This window comes from Zingiber officinale, chromosome 7B (genome assembly GCF_018446385.1).
Source record: "Zingiber officinale cultivar Zhangliang chromosome 7B, Zo_v1.1, whole genome shotgun sequence".
Taxonomy (NCBI): Eukaryota; Viridiplantae; Streptophyta; class Magnoliopsida; order Zingiberales; family Zingiberaceae; genus Zingiber; species Zingiber officinale.
The window spans coordinates 6,211,565-6,232,901 of record NC_055999.1 but is presented as its reverse complement, the minus strand read 5'-3'; the positions used below and the strand labels follow the sequence as shown (position 1 = coordinate 6,232,901).

Below are 21,337 nucleotides of genomic sequence, written 5' to 3'. Positions count from 1 at the left end.
AAAGATTAAGAAAAGATTTGAAATCTTTCCTTATTTGTAGATTGAAAGATATATTTTAATTTTGAGAAAACTTTTCTTCATGATTTAAAAGAGAGTTTAAAAATTAAATATTTCTTTTATAAAGCTTCTACAAAAGATTAAGAAAAGATTTGATATCTTTCCTTATTTATAGATTGAAAGATATTTTAATTTTTAGAGATAACTTTCTTTTTATCCACATGTTTAAAAGAAAGATTTAATTTATAAAAATTCCTTTTTATAAACCACCATGAAGGGAAAAATTATTGGAGAAATTTTTTATAAATTTTCGGAAGCAAATTAGGAAGTTTTAATTCTTATGTGAATTAAAATTTCCTTGATTGGGAGAAAAGGTGGCCAGTCATTATTATTGAGAAAAGAAAATTATTTTTAATTAAAATAATTTTTCTTTTTCATGGCAAAGGAATTAAGGAAGTTATTATTTAAATTTCCTCATTTGCCAAGACCAAGGATTATAAAAGAGGGGTAGAGATGCCTTCATGGCTAACGACTCTATTCTTTTTCTCTCCCTCTCTTCCTTGGTGTGGTCGGCCATAGAAGTTTTCTCTTCTTCCTTTTCTTTCTTCTTCATTGGCCGAACCTCATCATCTCATGGAGCTTGAAGGTGGTCGGATTCTAGCTTGGAGAAGGAGAGAAAGGAAGCATCCCTTGGAGCTTGGTGGTGGCCGAACCTCATCCTTTCATGGAGCTATTGTGGTGGCCGAATCTTGCTTGGAGAAGAAGGTGGCTTAGGTGGATTCTCATCTCGGTAGATCGTTGCCCACACAACGTCCGGGATAAGAAGAGGAATATGGTAGAAGATCAAGAGGTTATTTGCTTACAAAGAAAGGTATAACTAGTAATTGTTTTCCGCATCATACTAGTTTTCTTTGTATAGTTATTTTTGGAAATACCAAACACAAGAGGCATATGATTCTAGAGTTTTCGGATTTGTTTCGAATTTGTGTTTTCTTTGTTTTCGAATTTGTGATTCGATTGTTCTTTTTGGTTAACCTAGAGTTATTTAAGGAAATTAAATATTAGTTTTCCTTAAAAGGCTTTGTCTAGGCGGTGGTGGTTGCTCCCATATCCAAGAAGGCCATGTGCCTCGCCATGCAGTCCTGAAAGCCAATTTTGGAAATTAATATTTAATGGAATTAATAACATAGGTGGATTTGAATCAATAGTGTTAAGTTCCGCTTGCGATTCAAATCTAAACCATTAAGAATAGATAAGTTAAATTTGGAATCAATGATGTTAAGTTCCATCTGCGATTCCTAATTTAACTTCTAAAGAACACAATAGGTTATTTAAGGAAAGGTTCGACACTTGTACAAAAAAAATTTGTACAGTGGAACCGGTACGTCTTCCTAGGACTATCCAACACCTGTATCTTCCCCTCTTCCCCAAGTTCTTCCCTTTTCTTCATCTAGAGCGAGAGCCAAGAGAACACCTTGTAGGAGATCTTCTGGCTCTACTTCTCAGGGTGTTTCTATTGAATCAAATCCTGGCTCCATACCTCCTACTTTACCACCTACAATTCCTACTCCTGTACATAATATTCCTACTACTTCTAGTGTTAGAACTCCATCTCCTCTTCCTACATCTTTGCTTGCTTCTTCTACATGGCCTTCAACCTCTGCCCCTCCTCAAGTCCTTTTTAAACAAGCCCAAGGATTACCTTCTTTATTGGGACAACTAGATCCTATCCCTATTTCTTATGGACTCCTTCAATTGAAAGATCCTTAGCTAAGTCTTGGTTACAATGTCAAGCTTTTATGAAAGGAAAAAATATTTTTGATCGAGTTGATGACCATAACCGTTAGGCTACTACTATAAGTATTCCAAATGTGTTTTCTTAGTTTGTGATTACAGACCATAATTATATTATTATTCTACTCAATTTTTTACCTCAAGTCTACATATGCGTCATCTGGCTGCCGAATTAGAGAGGGAAAACAACACTTTGAAGCATCATATAAGGAGTTTAACAACCAATCCCCCTCCTTCCGAAAATGAAATCATTCAGTTATGGGAGAAGATGAGCTCTCAAACTCAACATGTGACCGTTTTAGAGAAAGATCTACAAAATCACCGCCAACTATTACAGGTCCGAGAAGGGCAAAAGAGGACACCTGAACTACAGATACAGAGTTTGGACTCCTGTTTGAAAATTGAAGCATCCTTGATGGATAAGGCTATTTCAGATGCTAAACTCAATGTTGGTTGCTACTCGGGAAACCTATAGGTTCCACTGTACAAAAATTTTGTACAAAGGTCTGAACCTTTTCCTAGCTACCATGTGTTCTTTTAAATTAAATTTTGGATCGCCTGCGGAACTTAACACGTTTGATCCAAAACTTAATCTATTTGTTCTTTTAGGTTTTGACTTGGATCTCCTGCGAAACTTAACACGTTCGACCCAAGTCTCCTTAAGTTATTAATTCCATTAAATATTAATTTCCATAATTGGTTCCCAGTACTGACATGGCCAGGCACATGGCCTTCTTGGATATGGGAGCAACCATCACCGACTAGACAAAACCTTTTATAGAAATCTAATATTTAATTTCCTAAAATAACTTTAGGTTAACCAAAGAGAACAATCAAATCACAAGGAAAAGAAAAAACAAAAGAACACAACATCGAAAAATATATTCGAAATTCTAGAACGTAAGCCTCTTGTATTTGGTATTATTTCCATAAATAACTAGCATGATGCGGAAAGAAAAATTACTAGTTATACCTTGTAGAAAAACCTCTTGATCTTCTACCGTATTCCTCTTCTAACCTCGGACGTTGTGTGTGCAACGATCTTCCGAGATAAGAAACCACCAACCACCTTCTCCTCCTAGCTAGGTTCGGCCACAAAGGAAAAGCTTCACCAAGGAAGAAAATCAAAGCACTAACCAAGCTCCAAGAGATGCTAGCTTTCTCTCCTTCTTCTTCTTCTTCTCCGAGTAGTATCCGGCCACCACAAGAGCTCCAATAGAAGAGGGAGATTCGGCCACCACAAGAGGAAGAGAGGGAGAGGATGGCCGGCCACACCAAGGAACAAAAGAGGGAGAGAAATAATAGATGTTGTATCTCTTGAAGGCACCCTCACCCCTTTTTTTATATTCCTTGGCCTAGGCAAATTAGGAAATTTAATTACAATAAAATTTCCTTAATTTCCTTGACATGATTTAATTGAGAAAAATAAAATAAAATTTCCCAATTAAATCTACATTGACCGACCACATCATTGGAGAACAAATTGGACAAGTTTCAATCAACAATTAAAACTTTCTAATTTGTTTCCAGAAATTTTAAAAATTAAAATTTCTCTTTAAAAATCTCTACATGGTTAATAAAAGAAATTTCTATAATTTTAATTTTATCAACATGTGAATAATTTTTAAAGAGAAAATAAAATATCTCACCAATCTACAAATAAGGAAAGAGATCTAATCTCTTCCTTTAATCTTTTGTAAATTTTACAAGAGAGATAATTTAATTTTAATTCTCTTTAAAAAATTATTTCTTCCACATAATAAAAATTAAAATTAAAATTCTTTTTAATTTATTTTGGCCGGCCCCACTAGCTTAGGTTCAAGCTAGGGCCGGCCACCCAATCTTATACCTAGGCCGGCCCTAGCTTGTTTCCCAAGCTAGCTTGGCCGGCCCCTATTGGGTGGGTATAGAAGGTAGGTATAGGTGGGTATAGAACTCTACAAATAAGAGGCTACGATAGGGACCGAGAGGAGGAATTGGTTTGGTCTCCCGATAAAATTAAGCATCCCGTGTTCGCCCCGAACACACAACTTAATTTTATCAATGATAATTCATTCCACTAGAGAACTATCATTGAACTACCGCACCAATCCCAAATTATATTTTTGGGCTCCTTCTTATTATGAGTGTGTTAGTCTCCCTGTGTTTAAGATGTCGAATGTCCACTAATTAAGTGAGTTACTGACAACTCATTTAATTAATATCTAAGTCCAAGAGTAGTACCACTCAACCTTATTGTCATGTCGGACTAAGTCCACCTGCAGAGTTTAACATGACAATCCTTATTAGCTCCTCTTGGGGACATTATCAACCTAGTATCTCTAGGACACAGTTTCCTTCTATAATCAACAACACACACTATAAGTGATATCATTTCCCAACTTATCGGGCTTATTGATTCATCGAACTAAATCTCACCCATTGATAAATTAAAGAAATAAATATCAAATATATATGTTTGTTATTATATTAGGATTAAGAGCACACACTTCCATAATAACTGAGGTTTTTGTTCCTTTATAAAGTCAGTATAAAAGAAACAACCTCAAATGGTCCTACTCAATACACTCTAAGTGTAGTACTAGTGTAATTATACAGTCAAGATAAACTGATACCTAATTACACTACGACCTTCTAATGATTTGTTCCTTTCCATTTTGGTCGTGAGCTACTGTTTATAATTTATAAGGTACTGATAACATTATCTTCTACATGTGACACCACATGTTATGTTATCTACAATATAAATTAATTGAACAACTACAAACAAATGTAGATAATTTGACCAAATGTGATTCTTTATTCAAAACAAATGTTTACAAAAGCTTAGGCTTTCAGTATACACTCCAACACTCAGATCCTCTCTTCTGGAAAGTTTTCAGACTCCATAATCCAGATCTCCGGACGTAGCTCAAGAATTGGCCTCCTGAGACTTTGACTTATTGCAATTACAAGAGAGAATAAAAGCTCAAGATTCTCAAATAGATTTCCTTACAAAGGATTTGGAACATGTTAAAGCAAAACGGGCCGATTTCAAAGACAAAGCAGACCACCTCAAATAAGATCTACAAGCTTATAAGGCGGGTGAAGAGGAGCATTGGAAAAGTCAACGCTGAAAGTTTTAAAAAAAAAAAACTTCAACTTTATCAGCCTTACAAATTTCAAAAGTGTTTTAACACTTTATTTTAGAAGATAGCTTTAAAAATCAGCTTGACAACTAATTAAGTTTTTGAAATATTGCTTTAAAAGACATTTTTAAAAAAAAAACATCTTGGCACAATTTTCCGAAGGTTTCAAAATCTTACTTTTTCCGAAGGTTTCAAAATATTACTTCAGTTTTATTATTTTATTCATTTTTGAAAACATCCCTTATAATTTTTACCATTTTTTTAAAAAAGGTTTCTAAATGTCTTGAAAAGTTATTTTAGAAACCTAGCTATTTTCAAAATATTCCTTGTTCCTGTTTTGAAAAATATTTTTTTTAATCCTCTAACTTTAAAGTTATTTTTACAAAAAAAAAAATCTTGAATTATCAAATGTTGTATCTTTTGAAAACCTTATGTTTTGAAAAGATAGTAGATTTGAAAATTATTTCAACTTTATTAGTTTTTTTTGGAATCCTGATGTCAAGTTTTAAAACACTCGTTTTTGAATAATATGTCTTTAAAGAATTTTTACAAAATATTATATTGGTAGACCTTATTTTCCAAACTTTTAAATTATTCTCTAAGTTAACTCCCCCAAGTAATCCTAAAAATTATTTTTGGTTACTTAATTAGCCAATTTTTTCCTTAAATTGTCTATTCTTCTTTTTTGATGAATGTCAAAGGGGGAGGATTAGATGGATTAAGTTAGCAAAATATTAAGCATAACACCAAAATAATACTAACTTAAAACCATGTCATTTGTTTATTTTTTTTTTTTTTTACTAACTTAACTTAGGTTGTCATTGTATCAAAAAGGGGGAGATTGTTGGTGCAGGTTGCACTAACGGTCCAACTCAAGTTTTGATGGATGACAAAGTAAATTAAGTTAGGTTTGTTGTGATCTAACGATTTGACTGAGTGTGCAGGAGAAGTCCAGATAGGTCGATGGGCTGACCAGATATCTGGTAAGAAATCCAACTAAGTTGACGGGCTAACTGGATAGCTAGTACGAAGTCTAGATAGGTATATGAGCTCACCGGATATCTAGCATGAAGTCTAGCTAGGTCAACGGGCTAACCGGATAGCTGACACAAAGTCCAGCTAGGTCAACAGGTCGACCAAATAACTGGCATGAAGTCCAGACAGGTTGACGGGCTGACCGGATGTCTAGCAAGATGGTAAGTTAAGGTAAGTCATTGGAGGAGAGTGACTTGGTGAGGACGCGTTCTCTGTTTTAGGGAACAGTATGCGTCAATCCAACTTAGATCCATTTGAAAAATCTAATTTGAGATCTTGACTAGATTCTGGTCTCGAGGAGATGAAATATAATTACTACTCCACTTGTTGTATTGTGCTAACTTTGTTTTGCAGGGTAATATAATTTTTATTGTCTCGGACTAACATTTTCTTGCAGGAAAACAAGTCTGTTGGAAAATTGGGTTCGAGCGCCCGAAGCTGGTTCAGGCGTCCGGAATGCCTAAACTTTATCTTGTCACCAGCTTGGAGCATGCTGATTGGATGGCTGACGTCACTGTCCAAGCGCCTAGAAGGGATCCAGGTGCCTGGAACTGTCTATATAAGTAGCCTTCCACCAAGAGCGAAAGACACAAGTTTCTTCTGCGATTACTTTCTTGCGCGCTGCTCCAAAGATGCTCCTGCGACTGCACGACGCTACTCCGACGGTCGAGTGACGCTGGTCCAATGACCAAGCAACATAACTCCGACGACAGAGTAACGCGACTCCAACAACTGAAAGCACAGTCTTCCATATCTCTAAGAAGTTGTTGGTATACTTGTTTATTTATGCACTTAAATTATACATCCATTGTATTCCAATTGTAAAAGATTTGTGAACTATTAGTGAATTGTCCACCGAAAGTACTCTTACATGTGGACCTTGGAGTAGGAGTCGACGAAGGCTCCGAACCAAGTAAAACTTGGTTTGTTAGTGTTGTTTTTATTGTTATTTTTTCGCTGCGTACTTCGACTCGATAACGATTTTCGACGATCGCTATTCCCCCCCCCCCCCCCCTCTAGCATTCTTTTCGATCCAACATCATAATCCCCAATTATCCGGCAAATCATAATTGATTTTAGAATTAATTCTAAACCCATTAGCAGCTACAATAAGTTTTGCCTCGTTCCTTTCACTCGTCTTATACCCACTTGGTTCAGGACATGGTCTATGTGTCTTGTCCCCATTAGGTTGACTACATCACACCTAGCCCAAGTAATACTTTCTCGTTCTACGGATTCAAATTACTCATACATGTATACAAGAGTCTCGTACTCTTAACATGTGATGTTTTGGCCAAAAACTTTGAGTAATAATCCTAACGAGTGGTCATAGGGTATACGTCTCCTCACAAGGAGTAGTAAATCCTTTGTGGGCTATCCAAACATCTTCGGACACTTCAACTTATACTCAATCATCCTAAGTCCACATCATAATAAGATGCTTGCTTAAGATGTCAAAGAATATGTCTCCTTGACCAAGATGACTTGTATACCTCAAGTCGAAGGAAACTTGCACTCGTGCTGCAGAAAGAACTTCACAAACATATATGTATATATATATAGAACCATATAAAGTCTTACAGTGAGTCACTTCAATGAACTAGTTACCATAACTAGCATCCATGTTTAACTCTCGATATCCCAATGTCTCCAGCCAGTGAGAAAACAGCTACTTGGCCAAACCAAGGATTATAACCCATGCTAGTCTTACAGAATTGATGATGTCCGAATGCATCAATTTGACGACTAGGAAAATTTCAATATATTCATAATTGCACGTGTAGAGACAATCAATAGTTGCGATCCAATCACAAATTCTCTCATGCTATAAATTATATTACGGGCATTCAGTAAATGAGTTTAAGACAATCAAACATATAATATATACTCAAATAGTAAATCTGTACTTATCAAATAAATAGAAAAAAAATCGTAAGGTGATTGCTTTAGGACATCCCTCAAATTCTAACAGTCTTCTTGACAGACTGGAGAACATCGCTCATTGAATTCCTCCGGTCGACCAGGAGGCAGCATGATTGTTAAAGCAGAGGGTTGGGCGGTTCACCCTGATCGAAGATCAGCTTTATAAGAGAGTTTTCTTAAGACCACTGCTCAAATGTGAGGGACCAGAGGACATGAAGTATATACTCCAAGAAGTACATTTTAGCTCCTGTGGAAGCCATCCGAGTAGTCGTTCGCTGGCTCAAAAGATTCTCTTAGCTAGATATTTCTGGCCAACTCTCCAAGAGGATTCTGCTCGGACAGTAACCGCATGCTTGTCCTACCAAAGGTATGACAACATCTCGCACCGGCCGACCAAGGAAATGAAGACGTCCATAATATCTTGCCCATTCGACCAATGGGGCATGGACATCGTGGGACCATTTCCCATGGCGACTGGTCAGCAGAGGTTCCTGCTCATCGCAATGGACTACTTCTCAAAATGGATGGAGGTCGAACCACCGGCAAAGATAAGTAAACATATAATCATCAAATTTATCTGGTAGAACATCTTGTGTCAGTTTAGGATCCCTCACCGGCTCGTCTCGGATAATGGGAGGCAGTTCATGGGCCAGAAGCTCAAGGAGTGGTACGAAGGCTATGACATACAACAGGCTTTTACCTCAGTGGCCTACCCCCAAAGCAATGGTCAGGTGGAAGTCACGAACCGGGAAATGCTTAGAGGTTTACGAGCTCGACTCGACCATGTCGGGGGTAGCTGGGTTGACTAGCTCCCGAGTATCTTATGGGCACTTCGCATGACTCCAATAGAGGTGACCGGTGTGACATCATTCTAGCTAGTGTATGGAGGAGAAGCGATGAACCCCGTGGAAGTCGAGGCAGAGTATGATCGGGTGCAGCTTTACGACAAGGAAAACGCCGAGCAAAGGTTAATTGAGCTCGACTTGGTGGATGAAGTACGAGATAAAACTATCGTTTGGCTAATGGCATACCGACAACAAATGAGGTAGAACTACAATCGAAGGGTGATCCCGAGGTCTTTCCAGGTCGGAGATTTGATCTAGAAGAGAACCAACCTGGTCGGGGACGTCACCAAGTTTGAAGCGCCATGGGCGGGACCTTATAAGGTCATACAGAAACTCCGTTCGGAGCCTACTAGTTGGAGGGTGAAGACAGAAGATGGCTCGAGAGGCCGTGGAGCATGAACCATCTCCAATTCTACAAGCCCGGGTAAGGCGCATGAACAAATATAGATGTACTTATATATATGCCTTATGGATGTAGGACAGACATGAATAAAAACAAAGATTTTTCAGAATCGTGAGCCGATCAGCCAAATCAACGATCAAGCAGCAACCTTAAACCCTTGTCTACGCTCTATCAACGGTCGAGCGGCGACCTTAAACCCATATCTACACCCTATCAACGGTAGAGCGGTGATCTTAAACCCCTATCTACGCTCTATCAATGGTCAACCGGCGACCTTAAACCCCTATCTACACCCTATCAACGGTCGAGCGTCGACTTTAAACCCTTGTCTACACCCTATCAACGGTCGAGCGATGACTTTAAACCCCTGTCTACACCCTATCAACGGTCGAGCGACGACCTTAAACCCTTGTCTACGCCCTATCAACGGTCGAGTAGCGACATTAAACCTCTGTCTACGCCCTATCAACGATCAAGCGGTAACCTTAAACCCATGTCTATGCCTTATCAACAGTCGAGCGTCAACCTTAAACCCCTGCCTACGCCCTACCAAAGGTCGAGCAGAGACCTTAAACTCCTATCTATGTTATCAAACAGTCGAGCAGCGACCTTAAAACCCTATTTACACCTATCAACAGTCTAGCATCGACCTTAAAACCTAGTCATCATCAACGGCAAAGCAACGACCCTAACTTCTTATCCAAATAAATTAGTGTAATGCTATCGATGGACCACGGAGCCACACTAATGTTTTTCCACTTTATGGTATGCGGTGTGTAGTCCTACTGAGTGATAGTGCAGTCCTACTGAGTGGTAGTGCAGCACTACTGAACGGTAGTTCAGTAAAATGAATCGAAAAGTATGAAAAGGAAAAGTCGAATGACACGGAATGAAGGATCGACATTAAAAGAGCACCGAATGGACGACCATTCATTAATACTTGCATAATTTTTACAAGAAGGAAGTACAAAAAAGAGGAGACAAGATACACGAAGGCAGACTCACTCAAGATAATCCAAAGCATTGTCGGACAGCGACTCGGTCAATTTGTCTCGGCTGATGACCTTGTTTGTCAAAGCGGTTGGAATATAACCGCCCCGTCCTTCAGTTGGCCAAGCATCTCGTCGATGGCAAGGTCGAAAAGACGAAGAGCCCGATTGGCGACCTTATCATTAAAAGCATTCAAGCAGATGTAAGCCCGCTTCATTAGCTCGAATCTACTAGCCTTGGCCCCTTGGTACGTCTCTAGGGCTGCTTAGGAGGCTTCCAGGTCTGCCTTTAACTTGGCCAGCTTTGCATCCTTGGGGTTAAGCTGGATCTTCACTGCGGAGCGTTTCGCTGATCGACTCTCCTGCTAGGCATTGAAAGACGCTTGCGTATCCTTGAGTTTCTGAGCTAACACCCGAAATTCTTTATTTTTGATCTCCAAGTATTCGATGGCCTGGAGTTTCCTGGTGTTGGCCAAGTAGATCTTGGACTTGAAGAAGCTAACCAGTTTATTTAGCTGAGCCAATTGTGTCACCTGCTCAGCGTTCTTTTCCCTCTTTGCCTCCAGCAGCTCAGAGATCTTATTCAGATGGACCTTTATCTGGGTCATCTCAGCACTCATCTGCTCCAAGCGCTCCTACGAAGCTGCTTGGCCACTCAGGGCACGTAGTTGTTGGACTTCATGTTCTAAAAAGGCGAGCCTTTGTCACATGGATAGGCTCTCTACCAAATATTGTGAGGAAGCAAGAATTTATTAGGGTCAAGCGGCGATAAAAAGTTACATACGAGTATAATACTTACCCTGTGGATATCTGGGTATGACTGTCGGCGAACGCCCCTAGAGGCATGACCGCCGCTCGAGCCCAGGTATCAGCCCATATATGTGCAAATGGCCCCTGAATAATTATGTGGTGCTCGGGGCTCGTGATTTGACATTGTCGGAGTCGCGCCACTCGTCCATAAGCAGATCGATAACCGCCATCATACGGTGTCGGTCACTCGAAGTCGATGGGGTTGAAGTTGCTCTGCCAGCCGACTGAGAAGTTGACACTAGTCGGATGAGAGACTTCTGAGTCTTCGGCTGTGGAGGCGGTATGAAAGCGACAAGCGGCGAGTAGATGGTTCCTTATGGAAGACCGGACAAGGAAGGCTTCTGATCGGATAATAGGGGAACGACCACCGTTTGAGTGGCAGGCGTCGAGGTTTCACCCCACTTGGAAGGAAGGGGCAGGCTCATTCTGGTTGGGGTTCGCATCACGGAGGATGCGAATCGAGAGATAGTCCCAGCGCGACATCTCTTTCGGCTTATCAGCAGCTCCCCAGAAGAAGTCGATTTCGTGAACCCATCGATCGGAGTCGTAGGAAGCCGTTCTGGTGGGGGGCTCGTTGCGCTAACCACTTCACCACTAGACGCCCTACTGGCTACTCCCTCACTCCCTTAAGTTGGCGGTCTCACGCTCTCTCCGAGCGAATCTTCTTGGGAGCTGACCGGATGTAAGCCTCGGCTTGCCAGCTCGACTATGACCACGGCATTGATCTCCGAGTCCCTCAATTTGTTCTTACCGGCCAAATGCGCCCTTAGCATGATGTGCGCCGCAAAAAAGGAAAAAAAAATAGTTAGATTCAACTAAGGAGAAGAAGAGAAGTATACCTAGGTTGGACGGGAGCTTCATGCGAATCGGACTCAGACCGAACACATATAAGACTTCCTCATGTAGCAACTTGTGGATGTGGTACTTCTGACCCGCCAAGTGTGGAGCTGCATGGAGGTAGTCTGATCGGCTTTTGTATTTTTTGAGTGTCAGGGGGTCGGCCACTTCAAGCTACCAGCCGGTCAGGAAATCAGGCCGCTCGGGAAAGCGAACGAAAAAATAGTAGTCCTTCCAATGCTTATTGGAGGACAACATCTTATCGAAGAAAACTAAGCTCACTCAGGCTTGGAATAGGAAGGTCCCTGGCTCAGACAATTTGGGATACTAGAAGTAGTGGATGAGCCGAGAGGTCAAAGGAATGTCATGCAGGCGGAAAAGGATAACAACCCTGTATAGTTGCCTAAAGGAATTCGGGACTAATTGGTGGGGAGAGATGCGAAAATATTTACAGGCGGCGGAGAAGAAGGGGTCAACAAGAAATCTCAAACCAACGGTAAATTGGTCCCTAAAAAGCATACAAAGACGGGAGGAGGTTCACTCAGACAGTCAAAAGCCGAAGGAAGAGCAATTTGATAAGCGGAAGGAATTTCATAAGCAAACCTCAAACTCTCAGCATCACCACCGTCGAACCTGGACTCGATGGTCATATACTAGAGCCCAGGGACGACTACAGGAGGATTAGAGGAACTTGCCATCGGCAACAAAGAGATCGAAGTGCAACGAAAATATTTGAAAGAAGAAGCTTACTGGAGAGATCGCCGACGAAATTGGAGAAAATGAAATATCGCCAGAAGCTTGAAGACGAAGACGCGAAGTGAAGAAGAAGGCGACGCCGATCGACCTCAACTGTCCGATCCAAAGTTATAGAAACCTAGAAGTAGATCCAACTGTTGAATTTGAAAAGGCGCACGTCGTGTCGCGAGCGGATATCCGCCTGTCACATCAAGCGTGTGACAGCAGTATGGGACATGTGTCCTATGGTCACCGAATAGCATTTAATGAACTTAATTAAAAATGTATGGTTGCATTCCCAACCATGATTCTCAGGGATTTGCACTGTCTTCAAAAAATTTAGCTGACGTCAGGGTACTCGATCAGGAAGCACTAGGAGCGAGTAGGATAAAAATTGCCAAGTATAATCACATGTCGTATCGATCAGGCATGGACAAGTGGTATCACACAGCCAAGCTGCATAGGCACCTTTTGCTTTAAAGGCTCGGGCCATGCAACCGCAATAGACTCAGTCCAGCGAAAGAGGATCGAGCGGTGTAAATATGTGTGCCGATCGAAAACCGGAGCACGTGGGTCGATCAGGTCAAGGATTCATCGAAAACACATCATGTCCAGTCAGTCGAACTTGCAGCCTCCTTCTACTCGACTTGAGGAGGAGGCTTGTGATGTGGCAATAAGGAGGAGCCCACCTGGCACGGGTCAATAGCCACGATGGAGGTCAAAGTCAAGGCGGTCATGCCAAGGCCCAAAGAGGCTCGACCGTGTCGCCCGAGCGGAAAGTGGAAACACCTGACCAATCGGAGGGATCATTGTTCGGGCGGATGTCTGGATAAACCAGTGTCTATTCAGCCCGGTCGCCAGGAGAGTGGGCCGAGCAGGCCACCCATATGGCTCAAGTATGACATTGACATTGACATTGTACATCTTAATAATAAGCTGATAAAATAATAAAAGAGGAAAAGATGATATTTAATAAGGGAAGTAATAAGGGAAGGGAAAATAAAAAAGAACACTCCATCTACCATTACCATTGAATATGAAGAAGCCAAGACAAAGATGACCTTCTGTCGATCATTAATATCATTAAACAGTGGAAGATGGAGGGTCACTAAGAAAGGTATAAAAGAGTATGCTATGTACGAAGAAAGGCAAGATTCATCTCTATCTCTATTATTTTCAAATTCTCTTCCTACTATTATTTTTAACTTACGCGTCGGAGGACTAACGTCAGGGACTCCTTCCCTAGTTTAGCTTATTTTACAAAGAAGAGCAAGATCTTTTTACCGATCAACAGAGATGTAACATCCCCGGCTTTCCAGATTCTCACTTTCGGATAACATCAATATACAATAGCACCTTTTTTGAAAGTTAATAATTTAGTATTAATGGGAGTTTCATGCATCTCCATTTTTTTAAACTTTTTAAACGAACATGAATCAATCGAATGTGACCATGAATATGTTCAATCTACTATTTGTTTATCTTTCTTTTCATTCACTGGACTGATTAACTATGAGGATGATCGTCTAATATCACGAAAGTTTTCGATTCACTATCTATTAGAGGATAAATCTCCTTTTAACTCGCCGGAGCTAAATCTCAACCTTAAAATTCTGAAATCCGTATTTGAAAGGGGCTAAATAAGAAAGGAATAAATAATTTACCGAGCCCTTTTCTATTAGATTATTCTATTTTTATTTAAAAAATATTTTAAATTTAATAATTTAGTAGGCCTAACAAGTCAAATAAATCAATTCTATTATTTAAAAAGATATTTTGAATTTAATAATTTAGTGGGCCAAGGAAGCCGAATAAATCAAATTGGTTGAGTACATTAAATATGGTTGTTTTGTTGGAACAAATGGATGGGACGAATTAAAAAGATTAGGTGAGATTAATCAGTCAATCGAGTTCAGTTAGATGGGTCGAATAGCTAGAATAAAGGAGCTAATAATTCTAGTTCATGATTTATCAAGTCAAACAACATATAATTAATAAAGGAGTTTGACAAGTATAAATAATACATTAAATGAAATAATTTAATTAAATAAATTAGGTTATATTTGATTGGGTACTACAATCAAATTTATAATGTAATAAATTTTATTAATGTAATTAATATTATATTACTATATTCGATAAAAGACGGTATGTAATCTTTACATTCTTTTATTTATTATCTATTATTTTTTATAAAAAATATAATATATATTATTATAAAATGATAAAAATATCCTACAATATATCGACGGTGGCGATCGGTGGTAGCGGCAGTCTGTGGCGGCGGATGACTGATGACCATTGTGGCGGGTGACGATAGGTGGCGACGGCAGCCGACGATGGAGGTAGGCTACAAGTAGCGGTCGACAGGGAGAGCGGCGGCATCTGGGATCGATTAGTATAGAAAATGGAGTAGGGTTATATTTAATATTTAAATTTTAGTTAAATATTGAGGTTAGAATGTAATCTGTATTACGTGTTATTGATTTTATAATCCAAATTATAAAAATTTAGTGTTTTTTAATTCAGATTACATTAAATTTTAAAATGATACTAAATAAAGTAATCAATACTATAATATAATCTTGATTATCTCTTACCAAACGTAGTTTTAATTTAGTCTAGTCAATGATTGAATGCAAACTGATCATATGATAAGGTGATTATGTCGAGTATCTAGTGAACAAGTCTTGACAAATAAGTTAGCAAAACTTTACTTGAGGTGCAACAACACAAGAAAAAAAACGACTTCTTTTTAAGAACCTTAACTCTTATTTGAGTTTATTTTCTACCAAAGTATTAGAATTGCAATTAAAAATGATCAGCATATATTTTGGTTGCTCACCAAGAATCTGTTTGAGATTTATTCCCCACATCGATCATATCATGGGGTCTTATTCAACAAAGAAAAAATATCAGCAGGGGACCAACTGCATCAGTGTTTTAAATGAAAGCAGGTAAGGCAACAAAGTTGAATTTTCTGTCAACAATGTCCATTTGCATGTCTTTTTCACTTATCAAAGGATCCGTGCTCCTTTTTACCCGATACTTCATCATTATTTTGTATGACTTTGACCGATAAACTTTACAATCTAGACTTTTCAGAGAATGCACTGTGTGATATACCTATAGGTAAGGCTTTTTACTAAATTCTGTGTTATTTATTTATTTACTTACTTTTTAAAACGATAATTTACCAACCCCATTTTACATATTATTCAAAAGAGCTATCTATTTTTGAATTAATTAAATCATGTATCTCTTCTCACTTTCTTGTCAATATATCAAATTAAAATTAAAGATATCTGAATAAATTCCGATCTAATAAAAATATATAATGTGATTCAATCCCAATTAAAAATTATAGTCAAAATTTAAGTCAGTAATAATGTATAACTGATATTCAGGACACCGAACTTTTCCTGTTATTGATTTTAAAAAAATAACAATACGTTGTGGCAACTATATAAAGTTATAACTTTAAGAAACTATAATATTTATTTAAAATAAACTACGAAACATACTGATCCTGTCCGAATGCTGAATCAATAGACGTTGGGCACGTGGCGCTCCCCGGCTGCTGACGTGGATCTTCGGCTGGTTGCACGAACCTCCGGCGAACCTGCACAGAAGTCGGGCCGGAAAGAGGTTCCCGACGGCGACCCTTCGACGCTCAAGTCAGGCAAGCAAGTAGTGAAAAAAGTGGCTCCAAAGGTGTCGAACTCGTCCCTCCGGCGAAGTATAAGGCTTCTTATATAGGGCTGGAAGAAACTCATGCACACCAATTGAGGTAAACACGTGTTCTTAGCCCATACCTCGGTATGTGTTTGTCAGAGAGCTTACCTGACACCATATTGCTACAGTCCAAGCACGCTCTCGATGGGACAACAGAACACCTCGTCGCCAGATTAGGAGTATGGCCTAATCATAGAACTTGACCGCTGTCATAAGATATAAATTGTCCTCTCCCTACCCCATGACGAGGTGCCCCTCCGGCCGGCCGGACAGGGCGTTCGGCCGGCACTCATCTTACTCCACACCCAAAACCAATCACACCCCGTCCGGCTCTTCGTATGCCTCGGTATGCTGGGTAGATCCTCGGTAAGGTGTTGTGGGGACTGCTAGCAGTATGTCACATTGTCTTCGGCCTTCCGCTCGGCTCTTCGCTATTGTTCAATTGAGCGCTGGAACCCCGACTTCTGTCGGGGCTCCTTTTGTCATCGGTTATTCACCGGTTGGCCGGCCGGAAGGTCGGCCCATCCTTCTCCGGTCGGCCACCTGGCCTTTTGACTCCCACGTGGCATTGACCCCTCAGAATGAGGATTCCCTGTTCTAACCGTCGGATCACATACAATATATCAAATCGAATCTCATTTAAAGATTTTCGATTAAATATATTTTGCATCCAATGGTTAATCAGAATCATAAGCTATATCCTCTTAAAGTTATACTTGTAGTTTTAGTAGCAATGATTTTATAGCTGATATAAGTAGTATATGCTGGATAAATTTTAAGATGTTGTAACTTTTAGCTAAAATTGAATCAAAGAATGCACAATTTATTAAATCAAAGATCTCATAACAATCTTCGATTTAATATTTTGTGTGTTCTGTTATTCAATCTTAGTTAAAAGTCATGATCTCTTAAATTTTATGTTAGCAATAACGTTGTTGCTAGTTTTCATATTCTTGATCTTACTAAATCAATAACAAAGTGTTGATGGTCTTAAGAAACCAACAAAATGTGTCACTGATGTTAATACTGATTTTTCAGAAAATCAGCAATAATGTATTTTTTTATTTTTAGAAAACTAGCGACAACTTGTTAAATGTTACCGACCTTAAGAAACCCACAACGGCATGTGGCTGATTTTCAGAAAAACTAACAACGACATGTTGATTTTCAAATGGCCTACTACAACACTTATGTGATTTATTTTATGAGACTAGTGGAAATTTTTTATGGGGCCGGGCCGATCACAATTAATTGGATCGTAAATTGTATTTGTGGGGATGATGACAAGAGTTGATAAAGAATAAGAAAAAAAAAATTCAAAATGCTTTTGAAATATGCTACAACCAGTGATATAGCATTAATGTTTTCCGGAAAGGTTGAAACAAGATTTCAAAAGCATGATATTTGGCTTACGAATTAGATACCATGATATATTAACATCGAGAGATAAGATGATTTTCTTAGGCCACCCGTATAGCATCATATTATTTCATATACATCCATTTCATGCTCCAGATTAGGGGTGTAACGGGGATAATATTGAGCTCAAGAAAATTAAAAGATTCTAGTTATAAATATCTACTCAACTTATTATTATTATTACTAGTGATGTAGTATAATAATATATAAATTATTTAGATCTTTAAAAATTCGTATAAATTATTTAGGTCTTTGAAAATTTGAATCAAGACTTAATTATTTTGATAAGATTGTCAAACTCATGTAATAGTGTCACCTTTACGTTTAGAATCAAAAATTAATTATGAATCAAGAATTAATTATTTGGATAAGATTCGTATGACTCATACAATAATGAATAATGCAAGAGTGACACTAAAGAATCCCAGCAACACTAATGTAACGGACTTCCCTATGAAAAAAATTATTTTAATTTAATATTATATATACTTATCTTAGTAAAAAAAATTAAAAAAGTATAATTTTTAACATCGTTTGCCTAAAATATTTATAGAAACTTCTTTGATCATAGTGTCAATTCTAAAATGTAGGACTAAATAGAACTATATTTTTTATATAAAACAACCAGAGAAAATTAATGATGAGAAAAATTCATAATAATATGCCGTCTTTAGATCACTGATTATTTTACTTGTGGAATTACTAATAAATCTTAGAATTTTTTTTAGTGTGAATAGAAAAAAAAACATTAACATAAATTCATTTTAGGCTTTACTAAAGTTAATTAGTAAAGGAGGAAGATTTTTAATAAAAATGGTAAAATTATTATTTAATTTAAAAAGTAATAATTTTTTAAAATATTAAAAATATTAAATTAGCTTAATTATAACATACTCGACAAGCCATCCAGTCAATATTAAATGAACTCGAGATCGACTCGAATATTAAACGAGTCGGCTCGAGCTTGGTCAACTCCGAGCTCGAATTAAACTTTGACCGAGCTACTCACGAGCGACTTGACTTATTTGTACCTGTACTCCATGTTATATTATGATATAATAATAATAATAATAAATAAATAAATAAATAAAATATACATCTATTTCATTACGAAACTAATGATAGAGAACATAATAATTTATTGTTAGATAAAAGCACATTTTTATTAAAATAGTTTATTATTTTTAAAAATATTTAAATATTATTTTACTTTTTTATCTTAAAAATATTCTCATGCTATAGAAAGTAAATTGACATAATATGTTTTTCGTTCAACGTAGTAAAAATACTATTAAATGAACTTGTTAAAATAGCATAAACTTAATTAAAACAATTCAATATTATTGTAATAGGTATGATTATAGTTTTACAATTTGAGTCATAGCCTTTTTATTTTGCCCTATGTTATTTGAAACAATATATGTTTTTAGAAAGGAGTTTTGTTCTAACTCGAGGATAATTTTTTTATTAGAAAAAACAAAAACAAAAAAAATAGAAGGATAGTTTTCTTAACCCGAACAAGGAAGGAGTTAAAGACACTAAAAAAAACAAAAAACCTCCATTGGAACGGCTCAGTTGAACCCGATTGAACCATTCAACTGTGTCCGAGTCAAAAGCCTTCCCGATGAAACCCTAATCCCCCGGTTCATTCCGCATCTTTATTCGCCGCAAACTTCTCGCGAGAAGCTTGCGGCGGAAACCCAAATCCACTTCCTCTATCCATCTATATTTTTTATCTATATATATATCTATCAATCCTGGATGTTTTAATATGATTTCCCCTCCTTTCTCTTGAACTGTAAGTTTTCTTGTTCCTTCGTTTCTACGTTCAATTTTTTTTGTTTCTTTTTCGAAGTAGGGATTGCCGTGACGACTCTGGAAAATTCAAGCTCAACAGACCGGATAGCAGGTCTCTCATCGAGGGATCTGTATGTCGATTATCCCGCTGAACTGAGCAATCTCCATATTTTCCGTCTTCTCCCTTTCAGTTTTTCTACGTTTCTGCATGATCGATTACGATAAATCATCTTATGGAGGTTACTGTTGTATTATTATCAAGAAAGATTGATTTATTCGCTTTTTTTAGCTTTACATAATTGGAGAATGATGGGATGAGGATAACTGAGCTCCCTCTTCTGAAGTGCGCATTGTGGATGCTCGCTGGCAGAATCGAACCTTTAACATATACGCCAACACTGAGCCTTGTTCTCCAATTTATTGTATTTCTCATATTGTTTGGAGTAGTTTATAGTTGTAAATGTTTTGCTTTTTCTATTTTTTTATGTTTTACAAGTAGAGATAAGGATGAAGTAAAATTTTAAATTATCCAACACTTGATCTGAGGATCTTTAGATCTGACTGATGCACTGGTTTTTTACTTCTGAATCGTAGTTCACTTGTGATACTACATTTTAAAAATATTTGCAATGTGTCAAATGATGAAATCATGAATATTTTCTTAGGACACCTTCCTACACTTTCCATTTATGGGTTGTGGATGAGAATAACATGTTCATGCTGATGATAACGGATTCTCAGTTATCGGCCATTGTTTTAATTTTTCGATTTATCTTTTCTCACTGAATCTCTCTCTCTTTCTCGATTCCCAAGTGTTAGCTTTTGATGATTGCTAATAAATGTTGGAATTACCGGCTGATGTGGTAAACCCACTCTCTGATGTAAATTCACCTGGCTTTCTGAAGCTTGAATCTTATTTCTTCCCTTGCTTGTTTTTTTTTCAGTTTCTAGTTTGTTTTTCTTCTTGCCATAAACTATGCCTTGTTAAATTTATGGCACAGATTGAAAGCATGATTATGTTTTGATGTCCCAATGAGGAAGAACAACCTTCTTGATAGGAAGTGCCGTATGACTCATTAAACAGCAACTGTGGCAACTAGTTACTTCCACCCATCTTCGTTTGCTCCATTCTTTTCATATTCTTTAAGAATTGAACTGTTGTGGATGTTAAAATGAATGGCTGTGTGGAATGACTTGAACTCGTCACGGTTGTGTGTGTGATTTTAAACTGTTCTCTGAGGGTTTTTGTTTTGCGTTTTATTTTAGCTGTTTTGGTTAAGGCCTGATGCCACGTCTCCAGAAGCGAATGCAGTGACTGGTGATGCTATTATCAGGCCAATACAAAGGCCTGTTAGGCATTTCGTTTGCTGATAGGAATCTGTTGATAACTTTTAATTTATCTACGGAGCCGTTTACGGTGATTACATCCTTTTTCATTGTCTGCCTATTCTAAATTGCATAATGTGATTTGTAGATATATCTTTTGCAAGTGACGATAAACATAGACAGGGACATCTGTACTCTTAAAGAGGTTGATGATTGGTTCTATGGGAAATGGGAATCTCTCCGATGCAATTTTTTTTTCTTTTGCTGAGTTTAAATTTTTCTTGTCACTGCGTTGATGCAATCTCTCCTGTGATGCATATATATGCACGTATTATGAGATTTTAAATGATGACGTATATATTGTCACAACCACTGGGGCGTTGCTTTGTTTTTTGTATTCCTCGAGTTTCTTTTTTTGTTTTGATTGTTTACGTTTGCAAATGAGTTTTCAACTCCGATGATGATTAAACATTAAACTTTCGTTCTTCTGAGTTTACATGCAATGCGGATAAACATGGAGACCTGAACTGAGGAGTAAACATTTTGATGCTTGTTTTCTGGATG

The 21,337-nt window shown here is 37.9% G+C and overlaps 1 long non-coding RNA gene and 8 other non-coding genes across 9 annotated transcripts; all 9 read left to right on the top strand.

Annotated features, from left to right (window-relative positions):
• The first annotated feature begins 19,267 nt into the window (after positions 1-19,267).
• Positions 19,268-20,086, top strand: LOC122005178. Its single transcript, XR_006118339.1, has 2 exons — positions 19,268-19,448; positions 19,737-20,086. It is a non-coding gene; the product is annotated as an uncharacterized LOC122005178 (long non-coding RNA).
• LOC122007636 lies at positions 19,510-19,610 on the top strand. The gene has a single exon (XR_006119087.1). It is a non-coding gene; the product is annotated as a small nucleolar RNA Z107/R87 (small nucleolar RNA).
• Positions 19,752-19,853, top strand: LOC122007675. Its single transcript, XR_006119109.1, has one exon. It is a non-coding gene; the product is annotated as a small nucleolar RNA R30/Z108 (small nucleolar RNA).
• Positions 19,946-20,040, top strand: LOC122007649. The gene has a single exon (XR_006119098.1). It is a non-coding gene; the product is annotated as a small nucleolar RNA snoR31 (small nucleolar RNA).
• Positions 20,087-20,263: 177 nt separating the features above from the next.
• LOC122007639 lies at positions 20,264-20,358 on the top strand. Its single transcript, XR_006119090.1, has one exon. It is a non-coding gene; the product is annotated as a small nucleolar RNA snoR77Y (small nucleolar RNA).
• Positions 20,359-20,473: 115 nt separating this feature from the next.
• LOC122007628 lies at positions 20,474-20,691 on the top strand. Its single transcript, XR_006119081.1, has one exon. It is a non-coding gene; the product is annotated as a small nucleolar RNA Z112 (small nucleolar RNA).
• Positions 20,692-20,726: 35 nt separating this feature from the next.
• LOC122007652 lies at positions 20,727-20,876 on the top strand. The gene has a single exon (XR_006119101.1). It is a non-coding gene; the product is annotated as a small nucleolar RNA snoR2/U65 (small nucleolar RNA).
• A 53-nt stretch (positions 20,877-20,929) lies between these two features.
• LOC122007631 lies at positions 20,930-21,023 on the top strand. The gene has a single exon (XR_006119083.1). It is a non-coding gene; the product is annotated as a small nucleolar RNA R44/J54/Z268 family (small nucleolar RNA).
• Positions 21,024-21,223: 200 nt separating this feature from the next.
• On the top strand, positions 21,224-21,310 carry LOC122007620. Its single transcript, XR_006119074.1, has one exon. It is a non-coding gene; the product is annotated as a small nucleolar RNA Z159/U59 (small nucleolar RNA).
• Positions 21,311-21,337: the final 27 nt, after the last annotated feature.